The sequence below is a fragment of the Rhinolophus hipposideros genome (genome assembly GCF_964194185.1).
Source record: "Rhinolophus hipposideros genome assembly, chromosome: 7".
In the NCBI taxonomy this organism is placed as follows: domain Eukaryota; kingdom Metazoa; phylum Chordata; class Mammalia; order Chiroptera; family Rhinolophidae; genus Rhinolophus; species Rhinolophus hipposideros.
In genome coordinates, this window is record NC_138053.1 from 49,509,264 (window position 1) to 49,525,038 (window position 15,775).

General features: G+C 36.8%; 1 protein-coding gene across 3 annotated transcripts in view; it reads right to left on the minus strand.

Moving 5' to 3' along the window:
• TENT2 (terminal nucleotidyltransferase 2) overlaps positions 1–2,724 on the minus strand; it is a 48,199-nt gene extending 45,475 nt beyond the window's left edge. The window contains exons 1-2 of one of the 3 annotated variants that reach the window (XM_081054074.1): positions 2,391–2,724; positions 2,085–2,225 (exon numbers count right to left, since the gene is read on the minus strand). The gene's annotated coding sequence lies outside the window, so the exon portion shown is untranslated. The remainder of the gene's footprint in view (positions 1–2,084; positions 2,226–2,390) is intronic. The other 2 variants (XM_081054075.1, XM_081054076.1) reach the window with 2 other exon arrangements.
• Between the last annotated feature and the right edge of the window lie 13,051 nt (positions 2,725–15,775).

Sequence of the window (15,775 nt, forward strand, 5' to 3'; positions counted from 1 at the left end):
AACAAGAAGTACAATGTTGTGTTTTCAGATTTATTTAAATTAGTTCATAGTTAAAATTATACACACTTTGTTTATATCTACAAATAACATGCCTGTGTTTTTCTTCTGTATCAAATAAAGTCGTACACACATGCATTCAGATTTTAAGACCCAAAATGTATAGCCAGACTTCACCTTATTCCTGCCCATTACATGGTCAGATCCAAACTAAAAATAAGTCAAGTACTCTACAAAATATTCTACAAAACTAATGACCGAATTATACAAGGCTTAAAAGCTTCGAATGATTCCAGAGCCAAAAGTTTACTTCAGGGCAGGTTATCAAGTTTAACATATCCCAGATTCCCAGATAAGCACTGAAGCTTTTGGAGACCCTTCAAAACAAAATATCTGTCAGGTTCTCCTCAGTATGAATCTTGGCCTTAAGTCTGGCTCTTACTAGGCTAGCCCTCAAAGTAAGGAGGATCATTCCTAGAGAATTTTACCAATGGCATTCAATGCTCCCCAACATAGTTATCCTGCATAACCATCTAGAGATAAGGAAGTAAACCCAAAGCCCATGAATCTCAATTCCTCTTTCTTATATTTTCTTCTAATGTATTTCTGCTCTGATTTCGATGAAGATAAAAACGTCATCAAAACAATAATCTATCATAAACAATACAAGGGATCATTTTTAAAACAGAATATAAAGTTTCAGCAAAACTATTACCACACCAGAATTAAGAGAACCACCACAAAATTTTATATCTTTTTCTTCATATTCTGAATGAAAGGCTTCTTCAGCAAGTAAAGAATGATCTATATAAAACACTACTTCACAACTGTGGTAGGAGGTGTAAGAAACGGAATGATAAATAAAATCCAGATATTGGTGGTATCCTATTTTTCTTAGCTTGAAAGTTATCAATTTCTCAATCTGTACTTGACTATAAAGGACAATAATCTAGGCAAATTTTGAACTGTTTTAAAACCACTACATTGGTTCTAGCTTTAAGAACCTTAAGGATTGCTTCTTGATTAAGGTTGACCCAATGGGAAACTACACAGGTTTACCTGTAAATAATCACACCTGAGACAAGCTGTGATGGATTAGTTTACAAAGTAATTCCTGATGATGTAGTACTTGGTCCTGTAACTTACAACCTGGAATTTCTGTCCTAAACTTGACCTCCTCAAAGGAATCAGAGACCACTCAAGGTTAGGAAGTTCCCTCCGGATTCCCTGGAAAGCAGAATCTATCTATTACAAAAGATTTAGTGGCTAAATCAAGTTACCTGTCCACTTTGTTCAAATGCCTTTGATCCCCTAAACTCACTTCTTATCTTCACAACGCAAAAAAAGTCCAATTCCTAAATCCGGCTCATCAACCTGCAGTTTTTGAAAAGGACATTCCTTTTATTAAGAATTAAGAGTCCACTCACGTGTTGAAAAATAATCTAGTCACATGGTGTGAACCGGCCATTTCTTAAATGACTGCTAAACGGCCTGTTGCACCTGGAGCCTACCTGGTACACATTTCCAGAACAGACATAACTGGGGCTATCACAGTAACAACCTAATGTTACTGTCACTGGCTATCAATCGGCACACATTCAGAGCCTTTTGGCCGTTAAGCAGGACCTGTGACAGCCTGGGGGTAACAGACGACACAACATAGCATCTACAAAACCGGGGTGTCACCTGTAATGCAAACACACAGCGTTCAGTTAGGCTCTCTTTCCCAAATCATATACCTCACATCTGTTACAGAGTTGCCAATTTGCCCCGAGTTTTACAGTTTTCTGTTTCTTTTTGGTTCACTCCGTTGGCGCAGCACTCTAAATCAACAACTGCTATTTCAGACAAAAAGCTGGGCGAGCTGAACCAAAGAACAGCTCACTCAGACCACCCGGAAGCTGTGAGGCACGTGAAGCTCTCCTAGTCTGGCCTAGAAAGAGGAGAAGGGCCCGTCTGCGAAGGCCGGGCAGGAAAAGAAGGGCATCGTCCGGACCTGTGCGCGTTCCCGTAGGGTGAAGCGCTGAGGCAGGGTCATGCCCACTGAAGCAAGGCTGACGTTTTCGATTATGAACCCTGATACTTACCTTAGTGCTCCGCTACCCGTCGAAACCCCACGCGGGGGTCCCAAGACAATCTTCCTCTTTTGGAGGGCGGGGCACGGGGGAACAAAGTAAACAGTCCCGATTCTTCAGAAAGTACAGCAGCCTGGGGGCCCGCCGCGAAGTCTAGGATGGAGAAGAGAGACTGCCGGAACCTCCCACGCCAAACACAACAGTACAGTTTCCCCAAAGTTCCCCACGCCCCGCCCCCGACCTGGGCCTGCAGGGCGCGTCCCGCTCCCAAAGCCCCCCACTCCCAGGTGTCCTCGGGGAAGGGCTGCCACGGCCTACCCGCACCGCCCGCCGGGGAGCTCCAAGGCCGGAGCAGCGCCGGCCCCGCGCGCTCGGGACGTCGTGGCGCGCGGAGCCACGAGGCCCCGCTCCGGATCCGAATTGCGATGTAAACCTCGGACTCGGCGGCGAGGGACGAACGCTCCGAGAAAAGGCAGGGCCAGCAAAGGTGTAGGAGGTTGGGGGCGGTGGCAAGAGGCGGAAGACCAACAAGTCGCCGCAAAAGCGGCGTAGAAAGCCCTGTCAGAAACACCCGGAAGACCGACGTGACCCCGGATGGAAACAGCGAAGGAGGGAGCAGTCACACTTCCGGCATCAGCCTCGCCCCGCCCGCGAGCGCCGTGCTCCAGTACGCAGGCGCACGCCTGCTCGGGCGGCCGGTCGCTCCGCAGCCGAGAGCGCGAGTGGGGCGAGGGCTGGGGCTGCCCTGAGCCCGGGCGAGCTAGGCCGTCGGCGGAGCGCACAGGGCTGCTCGCGTACCCCTGCCCCGCTCCCGCACAGCAGAGCTTGTTCTGACCAACATTTTTTACTGGTCTTGCGTGGCTCAGCCTGGGGAATCCTCCCCAGAGAAGCTTTTCCTGACTCAGTTTTCCCTCACTGTGCACTCTTCGATATCAAGCTTTATTCGTTGGTTTTCCCCTCCACTGAGAGATGCTCGGACATGAAAATCCCTTCTTTATCGCTAACGCGCGCGTACTCGGCGCCTTACCCATAGTGACAGCTCGCATTCCTTAATTCGATAAATAGTATTTCTTATTGAGTAAGCGGGAATAGTTCTGAAGAGATCCTACGGTGTTGAATTTATTGATGTCCAATCTGTGAACAATATTTCTTTTTGTTCCTTTAGTGTCTAAAATCTTGCCCCTCTCTTTCCTGAAATTGGTGATTTGTGTCATCTTTTTTTGTTCCTGATCATGGGGGGGCGGGGGGGGGCGGGGACTATTACCAACCTTACAAATCTCAAAGCCATCTTGTGCTTTCATAGATTTTTCTGTATTGTTTTTTATTAGTAACAAACTAGTGTTACTATTATTGGCTATTAATCAGCACACATTAAGAGCCTTTTGGCTGTGAGTACCTGTTACAGCCTGGGGGCAACAAACGATACAATATAGCATCTACAAAAATAGCATGTTACCTGTAATACAAACACACAGCGTTCAGTTAGGCTGACTTTCCTCACACAACCATATACCACACATCTGTTACAGGGTTGCCCGTGTAGCTTGAGTTACAGTTTTCTGTTTCTTTTTGGTTCACTCTATTGGCGTAACAATCTAAACAACTGCTATTTCAGACAAAAAGCTGAGCGAGCTGAACCAAAACAGCTTACTTAGACCATCCAGAAGCTGTGAGACACGTGAACCTCTCCTAGTCTGGCCTAGAAAGAGAAGAAGAGCCCATCTGCGAAGGCCGGGCAGGAAAAGAAGGACATCGTCCTAACCTGTGCGCTTTCCTGTAAAGTGAAGAACTGAGGCAATGTCATTGATTTCGGCTCTTATGTTTATTATTTCCTTTCTTATGCTTTAAACAAATTTTTGTTTTGTTAATTTTATAGTTTCTTAACTTGAAAACAGATCTTTGGTTTGCCACATTTCTTCTTTTGTAATATAGGCGTTCGGTGGTATGTGTACCCCGAAGTACTGCGTTAGCTGCATCCCACACATTTTGGTATATCATGTTTTCATTTTCCTTCATTTCAAAGTAGTAATTTCCCTATAGATTTTTTTTTCTTTGACCTATGGGCAATTTGTATGTTGTGTAGTCTCAATATTGAGGGATGTTCCAGATATCGTTATCGATTTCTAATTTAATTCCATTAAAAGCAGATAACATAACTGAATAATTTGATTCATTTTAAATTTATTGAGACCTCTCTATGGCTCAGAATATGGTCTGTCTTGATAAATGTTCAGTGTGCATTTTAAACTAATGTGTATTCTGCAGTTGCTAGGTGAAATATTCTGCAAATGTCAATCACATCAAGTTAGTTGATATTGCAAATCTTCTATATCCTGGGGAATTTAGAACATACTTGCTGATTTTCTGTCTACTTATTCTATTAATTATTAAGAGAAAAGTAGTGAAACCTCTGATTATAATTACGGATTATTCTAGTTCTCCTTGCTGTTTGTATCAGTTTTTGCTTCATGTATTTTGATGCTCTGCTATTCCATAAACGTTTAGAATTATTCCATTATTTCGATGAATTTATCCTTAATGAAATTTGTTATGAAAATTACTTTACCATTATGAAAGGATCCACTTTATAAATGACCCTCTTTTTTCCTGGTAACATTTCTTGCTCTAAAGTGTAGTTTATCTTATGGTAACACAGCCACTCCAGCTTTCTTTTTAATAGTGTTAACATGGTATAATTTTAAAGGAAAGGGTAATTTCAATTCTGCAAAACTCCTCCAGAAAATGGAAGAAGACGACATAGTTTCCATTTCGTTCTGCAAGGCCAGCATTACTCTGATATCCAAACCCAAGATGTTACAAGAAAACCATAAGCCAATATATTCATAAATATAGGTGCAAAAATTCCTAACAAAATTCTAAATATGCTTATTCCACAATATAATAAAAAAGATAATACATCATGACAAAACATGGGCTTATCCCAGGGATGCTAGGTTGAATTAAATTGGAAAATCAAACAATATAATTCACCATATTAACTAAGAAAAACTGTATGATTGTTTCAAAGGATGCAGCAAAATCCTGCACAAAATCTAATATCGATTCCTAGGAATACAAGGAAACTTCCTCAACTTGACAGAAAGCATCTATAATAAACAACATCCTTAATAGTAAAGAACTGAATGTTCTTACCCTAAGATCAGGAACAAGGCAAGGATTTCTGCACTCACCACTTGTTCAACATTGTACTGGAGGTTTTAGCCTGTGCTCTAAGGCAGGAAAAGTAACTAAAAGGCATGCAAATTGGAATGCAAGAAGTAAAACTGGCTTTATTTGCAGATGACATGAGGTATGATGAAAATCCTATAGAATCTACAAAAAGCTACCAGAACTAATAAATGAAATCAGCAAGACTACAGGATATAAAAATCAACATAAAAAAGTCAATTGTATTTGTATTATACTGATAAAAAAAAATCTGAAATTGAAATAAAAAATACCATTTAAAATGCCATAAAATATATGAAATACTTAAGGATAAGTTTAATAAAACATATACAACTTGTACACAGAAAATATAAACTATGTTTACTGAAATTTAAGAAGACACACATATACTGAAAGATATGCTATGTTCATGGGTCCGAAGACTCAATACTGTAAAAATGTCAATTGTTGCCTACATTGATCTATAGATTTCACACAACCCCAATCAAAATCTCAGCAGGCTTTTCTTTAGTAATTAACAAAATGATTTTAAAATTCATATGGAAATGCAAAAGACCTAGAATAACCAAAACAACTTTGAAAGAAAAGAACAAAGTTGGAGAACTTACACCACACTACCTGATCTCAATATTTATTATAAAGCTACCTTAATCCAGATAGTATAGAATTGATGAAAAGAGAGAGAACCTGAATAAAAAGTTCCAAAAAAGTTCCACATGTATATATGGTCAATTGATCTTCAACCAAGGACAAAGCAATTCAGTGGAGAAAAAGATTTTTCAGCTAGTAATCCTGAAACATTTGGATATCCATAGGCAAAAATAAACAAAATCTCACACTACCTATATGTGAAAACACAAAATGTATCATAGATCTAAATCTAAAACTTAAAACTTCTGAAATAAAAAAAAAGAGAAATATTTGTGACTTGAGGCTAAGCAAAGAATTCTTGGGTATGATACCTAAAGAACTATTCTTAAAGAAAAAAAATGGTAAATTGAATTTGGTCAAATTAAATACTTATTTTCAAAAGACACTGTTAAGAGAATGAAAAGACTAGCCAAAATTGAAGAGGATGTTTGCAAATCACATATTTGATAAAGAACTTCTCTCCAGAATGTTATTTTTTAAAACTCTCAGACCTCAATAATAAGAAAATAAGCAACCCAATAAACAAATAGGCATAAAGTTTGAACAGACACAAAGAAGCGATATGAATGGCAAATAAGCATGTGGAAAGATACTCAATATTATTATTCATTGAGGAAATACAAATTAAAATCACAATGAAATATCACTCCCTACCTACTTAATGTTAATATTTAAAAGACTAGCCATACTAAGTGTTGGTGAGACTATGGGGTGACTAAAAGTGTCATATACCACTAATGGGAGTGTAAAATGGTACAACTTTTTTGGAAAATGCTTTGGCAGTTTGGTTAAAAGTTAAACATATATTTACGTGTGACCAAGGCATTCCACCCCTAGGAATTTATCCAAAAGAAATGAAGCATATGCCCACACAAAGATATGTACACAAATGTTCATAGCAGCTGTGGTCATAATAAGCAAAAACTGGAAACAACACATACAGATAAATGAATAAACAATTCATGATATGTTTGTAAATACTACTCAGAACAAAAAAATTAACTATTGGTATACATGCAACATGGCTCAATCTCAAAATACTTAAGAGTGAAAGAAATCGGAAAAAATAATACATACTATATGATCCCATTTATATAAAATTCCAGAAAATGCAAACTAACATTTAGTGGGTAAAAGGAAGTCATTGGTAGCCTGGAAAATGGGAGAGTAGGGGTGGAGAGCTAAGAAGGGCAGAAGAGAGAGACTGCAGAGGAATACAGGAAACTGGGGAATAATACTCATGTTTATTATCTTGATTGCTGTGATAGTTTCATGTGTGTATCATATGTAAAAATGTGCAATTTATGTGTCAGTTATAGCTCAAAACTGTTTTAAAAAATTTTTAAAGAAAAAATATGTTGGTTCATGTTGCATTTTGAATGAATCTTTTAAAAGTATGCATGATTTTAACATCCGACAGTGGTCAATTGGAAATGTTGATTCACTGAGTTGTGCAGATCTTCCAAATATTGACATATTTGATCCTATGCTATCAAGCAATCACATTTATTAATACACTTCCAATCTCATCAAAAGAATCTTTAAGTGTTTGAAAACTGTCAAGATCACAGTGATGATGCAACTTTTACAAAATTCTTATTCTTTTTTCTTGAAAGCTCAATTATATCAAAGAAAACAAATACTATCAGTTGTTTTCCCTGAACTGATAGTTACACTTTCTTTATTTTTGAGGAAGTATTCACCAAATTCCAAAGTCTAAAAAAAACAGTTTATCATTAGTAAATATTTTAATAAAAATGAAGTTCCATGATAAAAACAGCTAGTTCAGTTTGCACCTCAATCCCACAAGTGCTTTTCCTTGAGACAATTATAGTTCTTTGATATGTAACAGAAGTGCCTTATGAATCCTTCCTATTTTTTCATACAGAATATTTTAAATAGATATGAATTTAAGGGTCAATATTTAATAGAATTACTAATTGTTACTGTTTTATTAAGAACATTCTTACGTAAAATTGTCACTGCAAGAGAATGGTAGTGAAGGATACAAGGTCTTCGGATTTGTGTCAGTGGTCTTCAACTAGAGGCAATTTTGTGCCCAGGGGACGTTTAGCAATGTCTGGAGACTTTTTGGATTGTCACAACTTGGTAGTGGGCATGGTTTCTACTGATATCTCAGGAGTAGAAGCCAGGGATGCTGCTAAACATCCTAATAATGTACAGGACAGACCCACAACGGGATCCAATATACGGTGATGGAAGGAGAACTGACTCAGGGGAGAACACACAATGTGATATATAAATGATGTAATACAGAATTGTACACCTGAAATCTATGTAACTTTACCAACAATTGTCACCCCAATAAACTAGAATTTATAAAAAAAGAGTATTATCCAACCCAATATGCCACTATATGGATATATCACATTTTGGTTATTCGTCAGGTGGTGGGCACTTGGGCTGTTTACGCTTTTGGGATATTATGAATAATGTTGCTATGAACATTTGTGTATACATTTCTGTTAAATATGTGTCTTCAGTTATCTTGGGTATATACCTAGGAGTGAAATTGCTAGGTCATATGGTAACCCTGTGCTTAATTTTCTGAGGAACTACCAACTCTTTTCTATCAGCAGTGTACGAGTGTTTCAGTATCTCCACATACTCACCAAAATGTGTTATTGCCTGTCTTTTTCACTATTGCCGACTTAGTGGGTGTGAAGTGGTTTCTTGTGGTCTGCAATGATTTGCTTTGGAACCATCAAAGCAAATGTTAAAACAATGAAAAAAGTAAATAAATTTTTAGTATTATGAAAATAAGTCGACCTTATGACTCCTGAAAATGTCTGTGGATACCATTTTGAAAATGGCTGCAGCTGGGTATTATGGAATACATAACAGGAAGTGATAGCAGTGAGATTTCTTGGGAGTTTACTATGTGCCAGGCACCTTGCCAAGCACTTTCCAAAAATCATCTATTACCATGTAATTAACAGTCCTCTAAGGTTGTTACTTTCCTTAGACTCACAGTACAGGTAAGAAAACAGGGTCAGTGAAGTCAAGCAACTTCTTCAATGTTCCAAAAATAATTCCAAAGAAAAGCTTTGAATCTAGAGAGCTGAAGTCCAGTATGCTATGCCCCCTCCCCTAGCATAGTGCAGGCCCTCCCTTCACTCAACCCCCAGCTTTGGGGCAGCAGTAAGGGAATTGGGGGCTTTGGATATGTGGTTTTTGTGATTATTAATTTTCTATTTGGCATACGGTTGATGTCTTGAGCTCTTCTGTGATGTGGAGTAATTTACAACTTCTAGGTTCCTTCATTCTTGCTTTATTAACTTACATCCCTATTCTACTCCCCTTAACACTTTCTGCTACACCTGATGAAAATTTTGCTTTCTGGAAAAGAGGCGTGGGGAGACAGGTCATTTAGAGGGAAGCTGACAATCACCCGTTTACATGGCCTTGCTAATACAAAAGAGAGATCCTTCGGCATCTACTACTGAAGAAACTGGCAGAATTTACAACCAGGTGCTGGGAACTCTACTCTCTTTGTGCACGAGCGTACTTCAGTACTTTCAAAACTCCATCTTCAAGCCTTCACTACTTTTGATTAAGCTTTGATATCTTAAAAATAAAGATGGAACTGCTCCTTAAGACAAATAAAATTAAATAATAATGTTATTTTCCAGAGAAAATACCACTAAGCTGCAATCTGCAATCTATACTGCAGTGTGGGGCTGCAATGGTTTGTTTGGGGGTGTGGCAATGTGTGGAATAGGACAGAGAGAGTGGATAAAAACAGTGACTACTATTTTATTTTTAACCTGTTATATGCCATCTCACCCGGTGCATCGTGTATTCCTTGGGGATGTAATGGGAAACAAGACTAACCCAGACCTTACCGTCATGCAGCTTACAGTTCAGAGGGAATAACCTTTACAGATTTAGAAAACAAAAATTTAATTTTAATACTGATAATTGAGAAACGGAAAATACATGCCTCTATAAGAGCAAATAAGTGGGGGTGGGGGGTTGGGGACGGAATCGAACCTATTATGGAGCGTGTGGTGGCTGTGGACATGCATTGTCCAGGTTTCCTGTGTGGGGAGCATAGCTGACTGAAAACCCCAGCTGCTACCTTGCTGGATCTGTTACCACATTTGGAGCTCAGGCTATAAGTCTCTTGAGCTGCAACAGTCCAATGATTAAGGACAGTAAGGATCCTAGTACCAGTCCATTCCTGCAGGACACAGGACACCTAATGGGCAAATCTGCCTTGGGAATGCCCCATTGGCCTAGCCAAAACTGCCTTAGAATACTGCTGCAGTCTTTTCCTACCAAATTCCTCTTCCTTCTTCCTCCCCTTCAGACTTTCATTGGAGCGTGAGGCTTTTCCTTGTTACTCTTGCTTCCTCCCCCTTATCTTCCAAAGGAATCTCTTCTGATAAATCTCTTGCATGTCTAATCCTATCTTAGCATTCACTTCTTGGAGGACCTGAGCTAACACAGAAGCTTTCCCTAAGAAAGTGCCATTTAAGCTGAGACCTAGAGAAGCAGAAATTAGATGAAAATTTGAGGGAAGAAAAAGAACAATCCTGAGTTAGGCATGAGTTTGGCACAGTGCTCGGCACATGATTAGTGCTCAATAAATATTGTTTGACTAAATGGAATGCAAAGTGCTTTATGCATGGCATGTAATTATTCTTCATAAACAGTTTTGCGAAAGGAGTTCTATTATCCCTATTTTACAAATGACAAAATTGAGGATCAGAGCTGAAAAGTAGCTTATTCAAGCTCAGGGAGTAGTTGAAAAGTACAGCTAGAATACAAATTTAGATTTGTTTGTTTCCAAGCCTGTTATTTTTAACCGCTTAACTACCAAGTTATGAGTGGCTCCCGTCAGAGGAATGGAAAACAAAAGAAAAATGCCTGTAATTTGAAAAGAAAAATGCCTGTAATACATATTTTTAAAAATTCATGATCCATCTAAAGGCTACTGCTTCTTCTAAAAACAGGGCAGAGACATCCTGAATTACCCCAGTGATGTGTATGAAAGTCGTGAGATCACTGGATAGGGTTTCATTAATGGAGTCTGTGTTGTAAGCAGGATTCTATAGTTAAAGAAACAGAAGGTTCAAAGAAATTCTAGGAAGTTCTTCTTCTTTAAGTAATATCATATGGAGATACACAAATGTCTTTCTAATTAGGAAGGGGTGACTGAAGCCAGACATATAGAATAGAGTTAGATGATTAGTAGAGTATTAAAACTCTTTGAACTTATCAAGGGCTCATTATCCAGTGTGATCCTTTACATGATATAAGAACACTTTCAAAGTCATATTTCTGTATGCAATTTGAGAACATGTACTGGCTATTGAGTTGAACAGTGTTCTCGAGAATTCAAAATACACTACTCCATAATTCTATCTCTAATTAATTTATTGGAGAACAATCTCAGTGAATGATTATAGAGTGCTAGAACTAAAACACAGTTTAGCAATTATCCCTGCTCCTCATTTTACATGTAAGAAAACAATGGATCTATTAAAGCTAGAAAAGGAAATAAAATAACAAGTCATTGTAAGTAGATTGTCATGTAATTTCAACTTAGATATAGCCTGAGAAGACAGCACAAATTCTAATAAACACACGATTGCAAATTCTACATAAATACATTGTGAATATAGTTCTTTATTTATTCACCTGGATGGAATCCTTAGAAATTTGAAGTTGAAATGACTGCCATGGGCTCTCATGCCTTCAGAAATTACTATTAGAAAATATAAATGTGAGTAGCAATTTGGTCACAGTGACAAAATGACTGATTTGGTTAATGGAGGGTGGTTAATGGAGTTTATTGCTTGCTATGATTATAAAAGTAATGAAAGCTTATGGGAGAAATTTTGGAAAATACAGAAAGGTGTTAAGAAGGAAATAGAAAATTAAAATTTATAACATATAGTATAACTAAAGTCTCTGAGCCTAAAAGTTGCCTTTCAAAAGGTTAATTTTATAAAGACAAAAATAAGATAATTGTCAATCAATATTTCAATTTTCGTCATCATGAATGATTGTTTAACAAGTATGATTCAATATGGCCCAGATTAGTATCACAGTGATTATCTTTGTTACTTTGAAAACTAAAGACACACAGTATGAGATAATATTTTATAAGATTCAAATTAATAGATAAATTTGGTGCATGGAAGAGTAATTTACTAGGTAATGAGGATCTAAAAATCTTTCTTAGTGGTAGGTACCAAATACATGGATAGAATTACTGCAACTAAGTGAATCGATTAGACGCACAAAAAAACTATTTTTTTTTCATTGACCCAATAATCATTTTTAAAATGCCATTTGATGTTTCTAATCTGAGTTCTCAAGTTAGGTGGCTATGTAGACTTTTCAAGGCTATGTGAAGGTTAACAAATTCTAGGAAAATGTAAAAGAATAAAATCAGTATCACAAACACTTCTTTACAAAGTTCATCAGTAAGGATATGTTTCACACTTACTTTCCTTGTTTCTTTTCTTCCTGAGGTTTTCACTCACTAATTCATTTGTTCATTAATTTAAAATCAGTCATTCAGTCAATCAACAAATGTTTACTGAGTACCCATTATTTGCTGGAGTCTTTTCTAGGGCAATAGTTACAAGGATGTCACTACTTGGGGGGGTGCAGATGATAGTAATGTCAACTTGAATAGAAGAGACAACTAATTAGAAAAGGAGCCCAAAGTTTAAAACTAAGCAAGCAGTATGTGAACAAGAATGAACCTCAACAACAACTAGAAAAGTGTTATCAAGAAATACGGGTTCATTCAAAAAAAATCTTTCCTCAAAAGAAAAATTGAAAAAAAGACTTGGAAGAAAAGTGAACTTATTGTACAGAAAGGTAATTCTCATTAGTATCAGAAGGTAATGCTTCAGTTTCTAAATTTTTCCATTTGTATTCTGCCTAGCTTTATGATACTCTTCTCACAATTTCTTCTTAGGAAGTTCCACTCAGAGAATAATTTTTCAGGGTAATCTTAACCAGATGGTTTTTTCTAATCTTCCCCAGAAAAAATGCAAAGTAGAGTTTGAAAGTAACACTGCCACCTACAAGTAAGTACTTTGGAAAAAAAAAAAAAAGACTAAAATTCCAATCATCTGGGTAGATGTCCAAGCTGCCAGAAATCTAAGAATAAGGCTTTGGAGTGGGGCTTCTGGTTTACAGAAAATAGAAATGTGATTAAAATAAAATAAGGAAAGAAAAATAACTTCCAAGTCTTGGCATCCTTCAAAACCAAAAGTCTATTTGCCTATGTATTTTGTCTGTATATTAGCTACATCTTTCCAGTCGTATGAAATCCTTGGCCAAGTTACTTTAACATCTCTGCACCTCAGTTTCCTTACCTGCATGGAGATATTTTAATAGTATCTACATCTTTGTTGTGAAAATTAAATTCTTAGTATTTATTAAGAATGTTAAACTTCAATTCACATACCGGTCCATTTTATCTCTTCCTTAGTGTTATTAATATGTTTAGCCTTAACAACTATTAATAGTCAGGACTCCTTTCCTCCCATCACCACCTGCCTCCAATGTTACCAGAACCTTTCTTTTTAGGTGAAATTGAGAATATGCGTGACAACTGAGTAAGATGTAGTTTCTAATTCACTCTGCATTGTATACCTGGCCACCTCATTACATAAAGATAGAACTCTAAATTGAGCTTCATCATCAATAATAATAAAGTGGATCTATAAGAAATATTTACTCAATTGAATGTTTGGATTTTAGTTTAGCACTCACCAAATTAAGTAGGTAGCTCCAAATTCTAAACACATAACAGAGATTATATATATTTTGATATTAAAATCACACTTAAAAACTTTAGAGGCCAGCTTCTTTTAGGTATTGCAGCATGGAAATCATATGAGTTTGATCCCCCAGGCAACAGCTTTATGTTTTGGGGAGGTGGGTAAATGGAACTGAGGGAAAGGAGCTAAAAGGGGTCCTGAATATATCAAATTGTGCCAGAGTGGCCAGATGGTGCCACTCTGATATATAATCAATATTACTCCTCAAATCAATCTGAATATCATCCAGTCCTTTATTCAACATCTGGAAAGCAGATTTATGTATTTAAAATGAGAGCTAAGAAATTTTAGTGATGCAAGGAAGTGATGAAAAGATATCTTTGAATTGAGGTTATAGTTGAATTAAAAAATGAAACATATAAAGATAAAAATGCAAAGATATGTTCAGCCATCTGTAGAATGACATCCCTGGAAAAATTTAAATATACTTCAACACCACCTTTTGATAAGGATGTGGAACAGTGAGAAACCTTAAATACTTCAGGTATTTAAAACCATTTGTTTACAACCAATTTGGAAAACACTATGGCATTTTGAATAAAGTTAAATATGTATATATCTTGCAACCCAGCAATTCTACTCCTAAGCATATCCCCTAAAGAAATTCTTACCCAGGAGATATGTACAATTGTGTTAATACCCGCATTGTTTCAAAGAGGAAAAAAACTGGTAACTCAAATATCCATGGACAAGCAACTGAATAATTAAATTGTAGTTTATTAATAAATGGAATGCAACACAGCTGTGAAAATAAATTACAGCTACATAGATCAACATGGATGAACTTTTTATATCTGTATGTTGAGGAAAATGTTTAAAAAGCAAGTTGCAAGAGAAAAGAACTACATGACTCCATTTATATAAAATTCTAAAACACTCAAAACTAAACAATTTATTATTTAGGGATACATTCATATGTGGTAAAACTGTAAAGAAAGCAAGAGAATAATTAATGCAAAATTTAGGGTAACAGATACCCATGGGGAAAGGGAGGAAAAGAGAGGGATAAAATAGTGGAAGGGCAGCGAGTGGACATAGAGTTGTAGCAGTCTATTTCTTAAACTGAGTGGTGTGTACGTGTTCACTTATTGTTATTTATTATATGTTATGTATAATGGTAAATTTTAAAAAATCAGAAATTATGCAGAGTTAGAGATTTTCAATTAATGTCAGATTTAAAAGTTTTGCAAACATCCAAAATTCAGCCAAGGAATCTGAACATAACCTCAGTGAAACCTTATAGGAGTAAAATATTATCAATAGAATCAATTGTTCAGTAGAACCTCAGTCTTGGAATGATTTATAATCCTTCTGTGGTAAGAACTTTAATTCTGTATATATAAATTCTAGTTTTACAGAATTTCTGGATACAAAATGAGCCTACCTGACTGCTGGGAATACACCTAAAAATTTTACTTTATTCTTCTCTTATCTTTATATACGTGGGGACACGTGAATTAATTTTTTTAGATTATTTTTTCTTTATGGAAATGGTCTCCACAAGAAAGCCAATTTTTAGTGTTGGTGTTAAAACTGTAGAAAAAGAGAAACGGCCAAATTAAGAAGTGGTTCTTAACTAGAAGTTTTATCCAAAAACAATACAAGGTCAGACAATAATGTTCCCGAACTCGGTGCAACAATGTTGCTAACCTTTTTTGATATCAGAGGGATTATTCATTATGAATTTGTACCAACTGGACAAACAGTTAACCAAGTTTACTATTTGGAAGTGCTGAAAAGGCTGCATGAAAAAGTTAAATGACCTGAACTTTTTGCCAGCAATTCATGGCTCTTGCATCACGACAATGCACCAGCTCACACTGTCTATTAGGGAGTTTTTAGCCAGTAAACAAATAACTGTATTGAAACACCCTCCCTACTCACCTGATCTGGCTCCCCAATGACTTCCATCTTTACCTGAAGATAAAGGAAATATTGAAAGGAAGACATTTTGATGACATTCAGGACATCAGGGGTAATATGACAACAGCTCTGATGGCCATTCCAGAAAAAGAGTTTCAAAATTGCTTT